Source organism: Lithobates pipiens, unplaced genomic scaffold (assembly GCF_037356315.1).
Source record: "Lithobates pipiens isolate NorthernLeopardFrog02 unplaced genomic scaffold, aLitPip1_a1.2 Scaffold_35, whole genome shotgun sequence".
NCBI lineage: Eukaryota > Metazoa > Chordata > Amphibia > Anura > Ranidae > Lithobates > Lithobates pipiens.
In genome coordinates, this window is record NW_027507811.1 from 25,050,188 (window position 1) to 25,062,667 (window position 12,480).

The window sequence follows — 12,480 nt, forward strand, 5'->3', positions numbered from 1 at the left end:
GGGGTGGTGTCTCCAACTTATGACAGCTAAGTATAAACAAAGGGGTGGGGTATACATTGTAAGAGAGACAAATATACAAAAAGGGACTTGGTATCCAGTGCATGACAGGTAAGTATAAAAAAGGGGGTGTGGTCTCCAGTGTATGAGAGCTAATTATAAACAAAGGGGTGGGGTCTCCAGTGCATGACAGTGAAGTATAAACAAAGGAATGTGGTCTGCTGTGTGACATCATTGACCATGTATGGCCATGTCCATATTTGGTCAATGACATCGCTCCGAAGACCCCACCACTTTGTTTATATCAGCTGCCATCCAGTGGAGCCGTCATCAGGCACAGATGTGTAGGTGGTCGGCGAGCGTTGTTCATCATGATAGACATGGATCTGCATCACCAGACGGTTCAGATAATCCCCCTGCCGGCAGACCCCCGCAGCCAGCAGGCCAGAGTTGGGGGGAAGAGGCTCTTGTCCTCATCAATAGCAAGCTCCCCCTGGCAAGGCAAGGGAATATGGTCTGGTGTAGTTAAGTGGGGTACAGATGCTACCCCCCCCCCCCCTTCTTGGCCTAGCAGTCCAAATGCCTGGATAAGGGTCGGCTTCTTTTACGTTTTTGCATATGTTTGTTATTAGACTTTTGGAGGAACCCTGAAGGATCTGGTATAACGTATAAGGGGAACCCATGCTTTTTCTTTTTTTCGCATGTGGTTTGCCTTAAACATTATACCAGACCTGAAGGACCTAGTATAAATTAAAGAAGGAGCCCAACTATCCCCAACTAAATTGTTCACATGGCCGGGGTTCCCCAGGAGTAATAAATGGAGTCAGGTGATGTCACTGGTTGCTAAGGAGGTGCTGATTCCTTTAGACCCCTTTCACACCACACCGCCCATAGCGGCGCATTTCGGGCGCTAGCGGGGCGCTTTTACCCCTCGCTAGCGGCCGAGAAAGGGTTAAAACCACCGGCAATACGCCGCAATATCCTGAAAAGGATAGAGGGGTTTAGTTCAACTTTAACTACTTTAACAGCAGAAGGTAGCGATCACCTATAGTAGAGGGGGAAAAAAAAACTGCTACTATATATGATGTTTGGCTTTTGCCGAAGGGACTGAAAGTTTGTCATTCGGACAAATACATGTGCATGAGCAAGTTCATCCCTACCTATCACTGGGTCATGAAATCAGGGACATTTCCTGAACAGCGATACAGATAACGATATAAGGGTTCTCCTTTACCCAATTCTGTTAAATTGGCTGAATTTCCACTTTAAATACTGAAGTTCTCTGGGACCAATGGTTGGGTCTCACGTTGGTCTTTTTTTTCGTATGTTACATCGGGATAGGCGTCTCTTGACCGCAACACAATAAAGTTCTCATTGGTAAACCATAGTGTGGACTCTTGTTGTTACCACTGATCACAATTCCTTGTTCTTCACCAGCAATGATAAGAGGGTGACTTAAGCTGGCCATAGATTGGTCAAATCTCGGCCGGGTCAGCATTGGGGGGGTTTTCTAAGTGAAGAGACAGTAGATAGATTATAAGCTGGCAGAGCTAAAGAGGGACAGGAGAACCTGACTATCTATTTGGTCTTTTGGTTGTCAGAGGGTACAGGTACTGACCATGGGGGAAATAGCAACTGATGAGGAAAGGAGGCCATGGCAGAGAGACAATCATACAATGGTCTTGGCCAGGGGTCTGCAAACTATGTTCCTCCAGTTAGGGTTGCCACCTGTCCGGGATTCACCCGGACAGTCCGAGTTTTGAATCATTTGTCCGGGTCTCAATCCACCTGAAACCCGGACACATTATTTAGACAGGAATGTGGCTCGGAACAGAGCTTGACAGGAGGGTGAAGGGAATGCACCACATTACTATTCTCTTTGGAGTGCCCAAAGGTGTCCAAAGTCTGTTACAATATTATAGTATATACTAAAAGAAAAAAAAATGTACTGTGTGCCGCTAAAGTGTTTGGGTTTGGTTTGAAGAAAAAGTGGCAACCCTACCTCCAGTTGTTCAGGATTCAGGAACTACAATTCCCATCATGTCTGTGACTGTCAGAGGGATGTGTAGTTCAGCAACAGCTGGAGGGCCGTAGTTTGGAGACCCCTGCTCTAGGCCCTTCTTCGGTTTATCCAGGTACTAAAGTAGAACTTTGGGCAAACCTTTTATTTTTTTTCATTTTGGTTAGAGGGTTATAACCCCTGTCAGATTTTTTTTTTTGCCATCTGTGTTCGATTGCCAAGACATCCCTTCACTTCCTGTCCAATAGCCAAACAGGAAGTGAGAGGAAATCCCTGCAAATTAAGGGAATTCTTTGGGGGCCCCCCAGGTCACCAGAACTAGTGCCCCCATTGGAAGATTTACCCTCTATTACTTTTCTGGGGACAACCCAAAATCTGAGATTTTCTTTTACTTTCACTTTCAATGATAATGGTAAACAGGACAAACCGAGAAGGGGAATCTCCTTAACGGGGGCAGCGACAGCAATAAAAAAATGACAGTTGTCATACCTCCCAAGTTTTGAATGTCAGAATGAGGGACACTTGAGAAAAGGGGGATCTACGGTGCATGTACCGGGAGCGGTGGGATGCTGGGATCACGAGAAGGTAGGAGTGCTAATGTTTCTGGGATCAGTGGGTCACTGGGATAACAGAAGCGCAGGGGGTGCGAGAGCCTCTGGGATCACAGGAAGCCAAAAGTGCAAGAGTCTGTGGGAGCACTGGGATGCTGGGAGTACACAGAGTGCATGGGTGTAGGCAGAGGCATAGCTTGAAGCTAGCGAGCCCCGATGCAAAAGTTGACCTCCCCCTCTCCCCACTACTTCCAACGTGTGTGCAGATACATACACCGCAGGCCAAGATACTCAAAGTGGCTTAAGAGTTTTGTGTTCCCAGAGTTCCTCTTTACATCAGAGGACAGGGATCACTGCTGGAGAATCAGAGGATGGGACCCCTGGCAGGTCACTTGGCAGAGCTACTTTCCCATCCCAGCACTGTATACAGCTCCCAGCTACACTACACATGTAGGGTTGCTACCTGTCCAGGATTCACCCGGACAGTTCGGGGTTGGAATGATGTGTCCGGGTTTCAGACTGTCTGAGACCCGGACACATTATTTAGACTGGACTATGGTTTGCCAGCAGGGTTGCTGGCTGCAGTTGTCTTAGCTGATTGTGTCTGTTACACTCTCTTTCACACTTCCCAAAGCCAGAACTAACACTCCCCCCCTACACACACATATAAAGATGGGAGAGGAGAGAGGGCTCAATCTGCACCTCTTCCCCCCCACCCCTACCCCTCTGTGTCTGCCCACACTCCAATCCCTGGCACTGTGCCTCAGAAAAGGAAAGTTGGGGTCGGGAATTTGAAGTCGAGCAGCCTCAGATACATCTGGATGATAGGTGCTGACTGCCAAAGGGTGAGTGAGCTCACCATCCATCTCTGTCTGTGACTGAAGTCTCCCCCCTTCTCTCTCCTGCCTCTGAGTGAGTACAGTAAGGTAAATCAGGGTTCTCAGAGCACCCCTTACATCAGAGTTCCCCTTTACACCAGAGGCCACAGTGTACCCCCTTACATCAGAGTCCTCAGTGTTCCCCCTTAGATCAGGGTTCCCAGAGCATCCCTTATGTCAGAGTCCCCAGAGTTCTCCCTTACATCAGAGTCTGCAGAGTCGTCCCCCATTACAGTGTAAGGGAACTCTGCGAGTTCAGAAGTTCCCCTTTACACCAGAGGCCACAGTGTTTCCCCTTTACACCAGAGTCTTCTTCGTACATCAGCGTTCTCAGTGTTTCCCCTAAATCAGGGTTTCCAGAGCATGCCTTATGTTAGAGTCCCCAGAGTTCTCCCTTACATCAGAGTCTGCAGAGTCCCCCCTTACAGTGTAAGGGAACTTTGCGAGTTCAGATGTAAAAGGGGAACTCTATGGACTCTGATGTAAAGGGGGACTCTTGTTATTAACTTCATATGATTAAAAATGTTATTTAATAGCAAAATATATCAATAGTTTATACTATAAAAAAAAAAGAGAATCCCAGCTGGTGACCAGGAGACACTGAGCAGTGTCATACCTCACCAGTGACATCGGTCCCATCGTGGCTACAGGACGGCACTCTCCTCCTCTTGCCTCGCTGAGCTTGGTTATCATTCCATGTTGCCAGGAGTCAGCACAGACACTTCTCCATCCTGGGCTGTCCTCAGCTCGTGCTCCTCTCCATTCAGGAAATGGCTCACTGCTTCTCCCCAGCCAATGGGAACAGAGGGGTGTGGAGAAGCCCAGTACTGGAGCGTGGCTATGGGGCCCTACGGCAAATCGGATCTGGATTTTGTGGAGGATATGATAATATGACAGGGAGGCTGCAGGGGCCCCCTGGAGCTAGGGGGCAGGGTTGCGATTGGGACCCCTGCAACCCCTTATGCTACGCCCATGGGTGTAGGAATAGTGGAAGCTTACTTAGCATACACAGGGTACACCAGTGTAGGAACATGTTTGTAGAACCACAAGTAACAAATCAACTTTGCGGGCTGCAGCTGATCTGTAAAAATCCGCGCCCTTCCTTAGGGCCTCTCTATGGAGTAGGAAGCCCTGACCCCTTGGGGAAATGTCCTTCTGACTGAGGGGTATGAAGATCAGAGTGAAACTCAGGGAACATAGAAGGTACTACAGAAAATGGCACTAGCTAATGCATCAAGCCCGACCACTGGGAACACCTTAACATTACCCCTCACCTGAGGAATGGCCTCTGGATACTTCAAGAAGTTGACTGATGGTTCCAGAGAGCCAAAACCTAGCAGAAAGGAACCACCAGCATCAAAACTGCAGCTGAGAAACAAAGCACTAAGATCTGCCATGTCACCAAAGAGAAATCCAGGAGCACCATTGTCCATTAAAGAGGAAGTAAACCCTGATGGGTTTACTTCCTCTTTTTTTCCCTGCAAAGGTAAAGCATAATGGACTACTATGCATCGCATAGTAGCTCATTATGTGTCACTTACCTGACACAGGAGCCAGCGAAGTCGCCGCTGTCCCCTGTAGTCCGCCGCATCCATGTTGCTGGTGGCGTCTCGCAGCTCCGACGAATCACAGCGGCGCAGCCGCGATGACGTCACTCCCGCGCATGCGCACGGGAGTCGCGTCTCGCAGCTCCGCCGCTGCCATACGGCGAAGCCGCGATGACGTCACTCCCGCGCATGCGCACGGGAGTCGACAAATTAGGCAAATCCATTCTTGGATTTGCCGCATTTAGTGCGCCTGCGCGCCGCTGTCTACGGCGCATGCGCCGTAGACAGCGGTGCCCATTTTCGGGCAAATATCTCCTAAACCATATAGGTTTAGGAGATATTGCTTGGACCTACAGGTAAGCCTTAATCTAGGCTTACCTATAGGTCCAAGTTGTTTGGAAGGGTTTACTTCCTCTTTAAGTGATGTTTGGAGGAGTAATAGAGCATACAGCACAGTGGATAAGTGGTTAGCACTTCCGCCTGGCAGCACTAGGGCTTCGGATGGATGCATGTTCTCATGTTCTCCCTGTGATCCATAGGAGACGTATTGCCAAAAAAGCTTTGACTATACTTCTCCTTTAGGAAAGTGCTCAGTGGTATTGAAAAAAAAAAACACTTTTATGCATTGGTATGGTATTGTTTGGCATGTCCCCTAAGGTTGCCACCTTTTCTTCAAGCCCAACCCAGTCAGGTTAGCAGCGACGGCAATTTTATTTTTTTGTAATATACCAAACAAATTGGAGAATAAGTCACATGACCAGGGGAGAGAGGAAGAAGGACAGTGTGTCTTCATTGCTCAGCAGTGCCGCACTGAGACTGAGGTAAGTTCTCAGTCTCAGTGATGGTTCTCTCTGTCTCCCCCTGCAGGCTGGAGGGAGGAGAAAGCCAAAACCTCTTTCCAGCTATCTTAGGTAGCCACAGTCCGGTCTGAATAACGTGTCTGGGTTTCAGACGGACTGAAAACTGGACACATTATTCAAAACCCGGACTATACGAATGAATCTTGGACAGGTGGTAACCTATAAGGCCCCATTCACACCTGAGCGATTATCTGCTTGAAGCTCAAAAAGCTGGAGGAGAAGAAATTATTCTCTGGTTCACATCTTCACTCTAAGTCGTCTGAAGCCAAACGCCTGAAGCTCAAACAAGTTCTGGAGCTTTTTTTGTTGCTCGAATCGGGCAGATTTGGATGTTTTTGGCGTGCTTGTATTCCCATAGAAATTAATTGGAAACGTGCCATTCGTGCATTTTTGAGCATTTCTGCAGGCGTTCTTGCGTGATTTTCTGCTTAAATGAAAAAAAGTAAAAGATAAAATAGTAATAATATATCAATAAGTAAATGTAAAATAAATACACAAATAACTAAAAATCATCATAAATAAGTAAAATAAATGAATAATATTTAATAATACATTAACCAGTTGCCGATCGCCCACCGTCAAATGATGGCGGGGCGTCTCTCGTTCTGGGACGCCATCATATGACAGCTTCCCAGAACGGCAGCTCTCATGCGCCCACAGCTCTTTAACCATGTGATCGGCTGTGTCCAATCACAGCCGGTCACGTGTAAACACGGAGATGCCGGTAATCGACGTTCCTCGACCTCACACTGACAGAGTAGGTGGCGAGGAGAGCTGAATCAGCGACATCTCCACGCACTGGGACATCTAGGCAAAATATAGCTCCAACAGTGTCACCAATCAGTGCCCACCATTGCCCACCAGTGCCAGCAATCAGTTCCCACCAGTTCCAGCAATCAGTGCCCACCACTGCTCACAAGTGCCACCAATCAGTGCCCATTAGCATTGCCAATCAGTGCTGGCTATCAGTGCCACCTATCAATTTAAAGAACATGAAGCACAGGATGGATCAAGCGCCTTGAGGCGATTCAGTTTGCATTTTTTTTTTCTAAATTTTTTGGTCTTTTTATTTATTAAAAAAAAAACAGCAGTGATTAAATGCCACCAAAGCTATATTTGTGTGAATAAAATGATAAAAATGTAATCTGAGTACAGTGAAGCATGACCGCGCATTTGTCATTCAAAGTGTGACAGCGCTGAAAGCTGAAAAATGGCCTGGGCAGGAAGGGGGTGTAAGTGCCGGTAGGTAGGCAAGTGGTTAATAAATAATAATTAACCTCTAACTTTAAACAATATTAAATACATTATTATTATCAATATTAATAATAATAATAATAATAATAATAAAAAAATAAAAGCATCCAAACTTGAACAAAAAAATACATTAATAATAATAATAATAGTAATTTTTTTTTGTGTTCGGGTTAGGATGTTTTGTTATTTATTATTATTTTATTTTTTTAAGGGGTAAGGGTTAAAATTAAGGGTTAATTAATTAATTATTTATCTATTGTTACTTAGTTTTAATTTATTGAATTTATTTCTTTATTTTATTTATTTGTGTATTTATTTTACATTTATTTATTCATGTATTATTATTTGTATGATAACGATAAATACAACTAAATAAAAAAATAATAATAATAATAAATAACCCTAACTCCAACTCCTAATCCTAACCCTAACCCAAAATGAAGTTAAACCCCTTACCGTAAAGAAAAAAAACATTATAAAAAATGAATAATAATAAAAGAAGAAATAAAAGCTAATGGAAAAGCTAAAAAAGCTGAAATACCTAGCAACAAATGATGCAACAAATGATGCAACACTAGGTACCCCTTTTTCTTCATTCTTATTGATAATCAATGAGGATAATAAGCTCCTGGGGGCAGCCATGTTGTTGTAGCCCATATATGAAGACACGTTGGCATACAATTAAATGAACATGTCACATGTCTTAAAAGACATGTCACATGTCTGAAAAGAACCAATCAATGCCTCTTACCCATAATGCAAACTGCTGGGGGGGGTGGGCAGTATTGTTGCAGGAAGTGAATGCAGCGAGCAAAGCTGCACCGACCTGACGGAGAGGATATTACGGCTCACCCTGGAGACCGTCTACCGGCTGACCGGGGAGGTGAGGAGGATTCTGGGAGCACCACCAACACGTTTGGTTCATTTTACTGATTGATACCGGCCAGAAAAAATAACTTTCCTGCAGTTTTATTCCAGCGACAAATCTCCGGGAAGTAACTGGTTGTGTTTTGCGTTTACATTTGTAACATTTCTTAATTTGTTTTATAAATAACTTTGTCGCACTCACAACTAATGACATATATACACGTTTTATTTGATGTTTACAAACAAAATAATTCCATTTTAAAAACGAGTGTCCAGGGGACATAATACTTTTATGAAGCGCTCTGCAGTGTGGTGCCCTCTGAAGAGCGATCCACATTCAAATCACTTTTTAGAGGGCATTGGACCGGCTGCGAGGTGTTATTTTTCCTCCTCGCCGCCTAATTTACCCTATAATGCCGAAGCAACCGTGCCACAATCACGTGCATTTAGCAAAGTGTTGTAGTGTCAGTTGCAGCGAGAGTTCCTGGGACAACTAGTGTTCCTATACCATCTTTACCATTAGGGGCTGGGATCACATGAACACAGGAGAGTCTCTGGGGTGCTGGGATCACGTGAACACAGGAGAGTCTCTGGGGTGCTGGGATCACGTGAACACAGGAGAGTCTCTGGGGTGCTGGGATCACGTGAACACAGGAGAGTCTCTGGGGTGCTGGGATCACGTGAACACAGGAGAGTCTCTGGGGTGCTGGGATCACGTGAACACAGGAGAGTCTCTGGGGTGCTGGGATCACGTGAACACAGGAGAGTCTCTGGGGTGCTGGGATCACGTGAACACAGGAGAGTCTCTGGGGTGCTGGGATCACGTGAACACAGGAGAGTCTCTGGGGTGCTGGGATCACGTGAACACAGGAGAGTCTCTGGGGTGCTGGGATCACGTGAACACATGAGAGTCTCTGGGGTGTTGGGATCACATGAACACAGGAGAGTCTCTGGGATGATGGGATCACATGAACACAGGAGAGTCTCTGGGGTGCTGGGATCACGTGAACACAGGAGAGTCTCTGGGGTGCTGGGATCACGTGAACACAGGAGAGTCTCTGGGGTGCTGGGATCATGTGAACACATGAGAGTCTCTGGGGTGTTGGGATCACATGAACACAGGAGAGTCTCTGGGATGATGGGATCACATGAACACAGGAGAGTCTCTGGGGTGCTGGGATCACATGAACACAGGAGATTCTCTGGGGTGCTGGGATCATGTGAACACAGGAGATTCTCTGGGGTGCTGGGATCATGTGAACACAGGAGAGTCTCTGGGGTCACATGAAAACAGGAGAGTCTCTGGGAGCGCTGGGATCACATGAACACAGGAGAGTCTCTGGGAGCGCTGGGATCACATGAACACAGGAGAGTCTCTGGGAGCGCTGGGATCACATGAACACAGGAGAGTCTTTGGGGTGCCGGGATCACATGAACACAGGAGAGTCTCTGGGAGCGCTGGGATCACATGAACACAGGAGAGTCTCTTGGAATGCTGGGATCACATGAACTCAGGAGAGTCTCTGGGATGATGGAATCACATGAACACAGGAGAGTCTCTGGGGTTCTGGGATCACATGAACACAGGAGAGTCTCTGGGAGTGCTGGGGTTACATGAACACAGGAGAGTCTCTGGGAGTGCTGGGGTTACATGAACACAGGAGAGTCTCTGGGAGTGCTGGGGTTACATGAACACAGGAGAGTCTCTGGGAGTGCTGGGATCACATGAACACAGGAGAGTCTCTGTGAGCGCTGGGATCACATGAACACAGGAGAGTCTCTGGGAATGCTGGGATCACATGCACTCAGGAGAGTCTCTGGGGTGCTGGGATCACATGAACACAGGAGAGTCTCTGGGGTGCTGGGATCACATGAACACAGGAGGGTTCCTGGGACAACTAGTGTTCCTATACCATCTTTACTATTAGGGGCTCAGATGGAGGTGCTGAGGTCACACGAACACAGGAGAATCTCTGGGAGTGCTGGGATCATATGGACACAGGAGGGTCTCTGGGGGCGGGGGGTTGGGTCTTTAGAAGCCTATACAGTGAAAGTAATTCCAGTGTAGAGTCAGAGCCACATACATATACCTGCCAAGTGTCCTGATTTCCATTAGACAGCCCCTCTTTCGAAATTAGACCCCCCACCATGACTAACAAAATGTTTTATAGGGGTGCAGATAAACTGTATAGATAGCTTTGATGAGAGCCCACTCCGCTACTCACACTATCTGCTGCTTGTGTATAGATGGTGGGTTGTAAACCTTCCACTACTCCACCCCCTGGTCCCATATAGCACTGACCTCTGTATGGTCAGGAGTACTCCCTTCACAGAGCTCTGCATATTCTCCATGGTTCCAGATCAGGGCTCCAAAAATCCTACCGAAGAACTGAGGACCATGTCACATGGGGGCCCAAGTCAAATGATGAGTGATCCATGGAGAGGTCTACTTTTCACCATAAGGAGGTCCCCTTCTTTCTGTGATCATTACCACTCCAAACCCGACCTCTCCAGATCACCACCCTCTCCATGGAAGGCCCACTACGGAGAAACAAGAACATAGTCCTCAAGTACAACTTCCACCTTTTATATAGGATCCTGCCAAAGAGGACAATGCTGTGACATCACTTCCTGGGCAAAGTACCAGGAGGAGCCTAACTAAAAGAAAAGCATATTAACCCACCACCAACAGGGGCACTATAATATATTAGAAATATATGTAGCACTGACCCCTGAAGGAGCTGCTGGTTTTATTGGGCTTACCGTTACCTTCTTGACCTCGTCTCTGTCGAGGGTTTTCCGAGGTAGATGACCCAAAGAAATGCAGAAACTGACTCTGGATCTCCTTTTAGTTTGTTTATTTAGAAGATAAAACAGTTTCTTAATAAAGGGTAGAGTTTTAGGAAAAAGTTCAGGTACTTTTGGAACTTCAAAAATAGAAAGTCTCTTATAGAAGAAATCCAGAGATTAACCGTTTCACAGCTGGATTCTCACAACCTCCGGATAGACCTCCTCTCACTAGGCCTAGCAGCCGGTAGGGTGTTAAGTAAAGCAAAGGAGAGTTCTCTGCCACAGACTTGGATATGAATTACATGAAAAGTCTCTGCCACAGACTTGGATATGAATTACTTGAGGGTCATAGACAAATTTAGAGAACTATCATACGGTACCAGTATCTCTCAGCTGGTCCGGCGATACCGTAAGATTGTAAGTCCATGAAGTGTCCTTCAACTGAGCCTCCAGGCCCCTTCAGAGAAACCAGCCTTGTGCATCTCCTCAAGAGTCCTCCCCTGGATGCTTCTCCAGTTACTGGGCCTCTCCTTAGATGAGACGGCACCGGACCACCTTTGAATCCTCAGGCCTTGATATCCATTCAGGCCTGTCCCTGCAGTTACTTCGCCTCGGGCTATCCAGCCCCGAGGCTCGGAATTTCATGGATCCGCACCCCAGGCCAGGAGGGCCATGGGGGCTAGTCAGGAGGACCAGGACCAAGCAGACAGAGAATATCTTCTGCACCGGAACCCCAGAAGCATGTGATCTCAGTACCTTAAAAACCACCTCCCAGACTGCACAGCAGGAGAACACTCCCACTGGGCTGGTCCCGAGAAACGTGGCACTCCATACACCCAACTTGACTGCGTTCTATCCACTTACTAGCGGTGACAGCGACACCTGCGGTCAAGGAGAACTCAGTGAAATCCAGCCAGACTAGTACTGAAACCATAATTTAGCAAAATTAGCCCTAAAACCCAACTGTGGTTTCAGGAATATTAATTTTCAAAACATATAGCGCATGCTCCTCAGGAGCCAGTGCTACATATATTTTTTTTTTTTTGCTAACACAGGAAGCTGTCACCAATTTTTTTTTTAATTTGAACTATCATTTATGCTTAATAATGCCATATTTTTTCACTTCTTCTTAGATTTTCTGACAGGTAATGGAGAAGGAGCGGAATCAGATGGCAGAGAGGATATTACAGCTCACACTGGAGATCATCTACCTGCTGACCGGAGAGGTGAGGAGGATTCTGGGAGGTCACATGACATCACTCTTATCTCTATTAATAAAACACAGACCTGACCAGAGAGGTAAGAAATATAATTACCTCTGAAAAAGATGTCATTGATCAGTTCTTAGCAAAGAGGGACGATGATGGCAACAAGTTTTAACTTCTGTTGTTGGGAAATGTATAAAGCAATTGCTGATCTCTCTCCACAGGATAACATATTTGTGAAGAAGACATCAGGAGAGAGACAGAATTCCAATATGGTTCCTCTACATTCCTTACTATTTTCAGAGATAAACAATGATAAGATTCTAGAAGTCACCCAGAAGATCATTGATCTGCTGACAGGAGAGGTGAGCGGTGGTGGGAATTCTGGGACATTATCCAGTAACAGACAAGGGATGTGTCTGGATGGTGACTGTATCATTGTGTGTGTCAGGTTCCTAAGATGTCAGGATGTCTCCATGGGATTTTCACTATTTTAGTTTAAATCTACATT

At 46.3% G+C, this 12,480-nt stretch overlaps 1 protein-coding gene across 1 annotated transcript in view; it reads left to right on the top strand.

The window, feature by feature from the left end:
- Positions 1 to 12,480, top strand: part of LOC143955221 (uncharacterized) — a 145,377-nt gene that overhangs the window by 39,428 nt on the left and 93,469 nt on the right. The window lies entirely within an intron of this gene.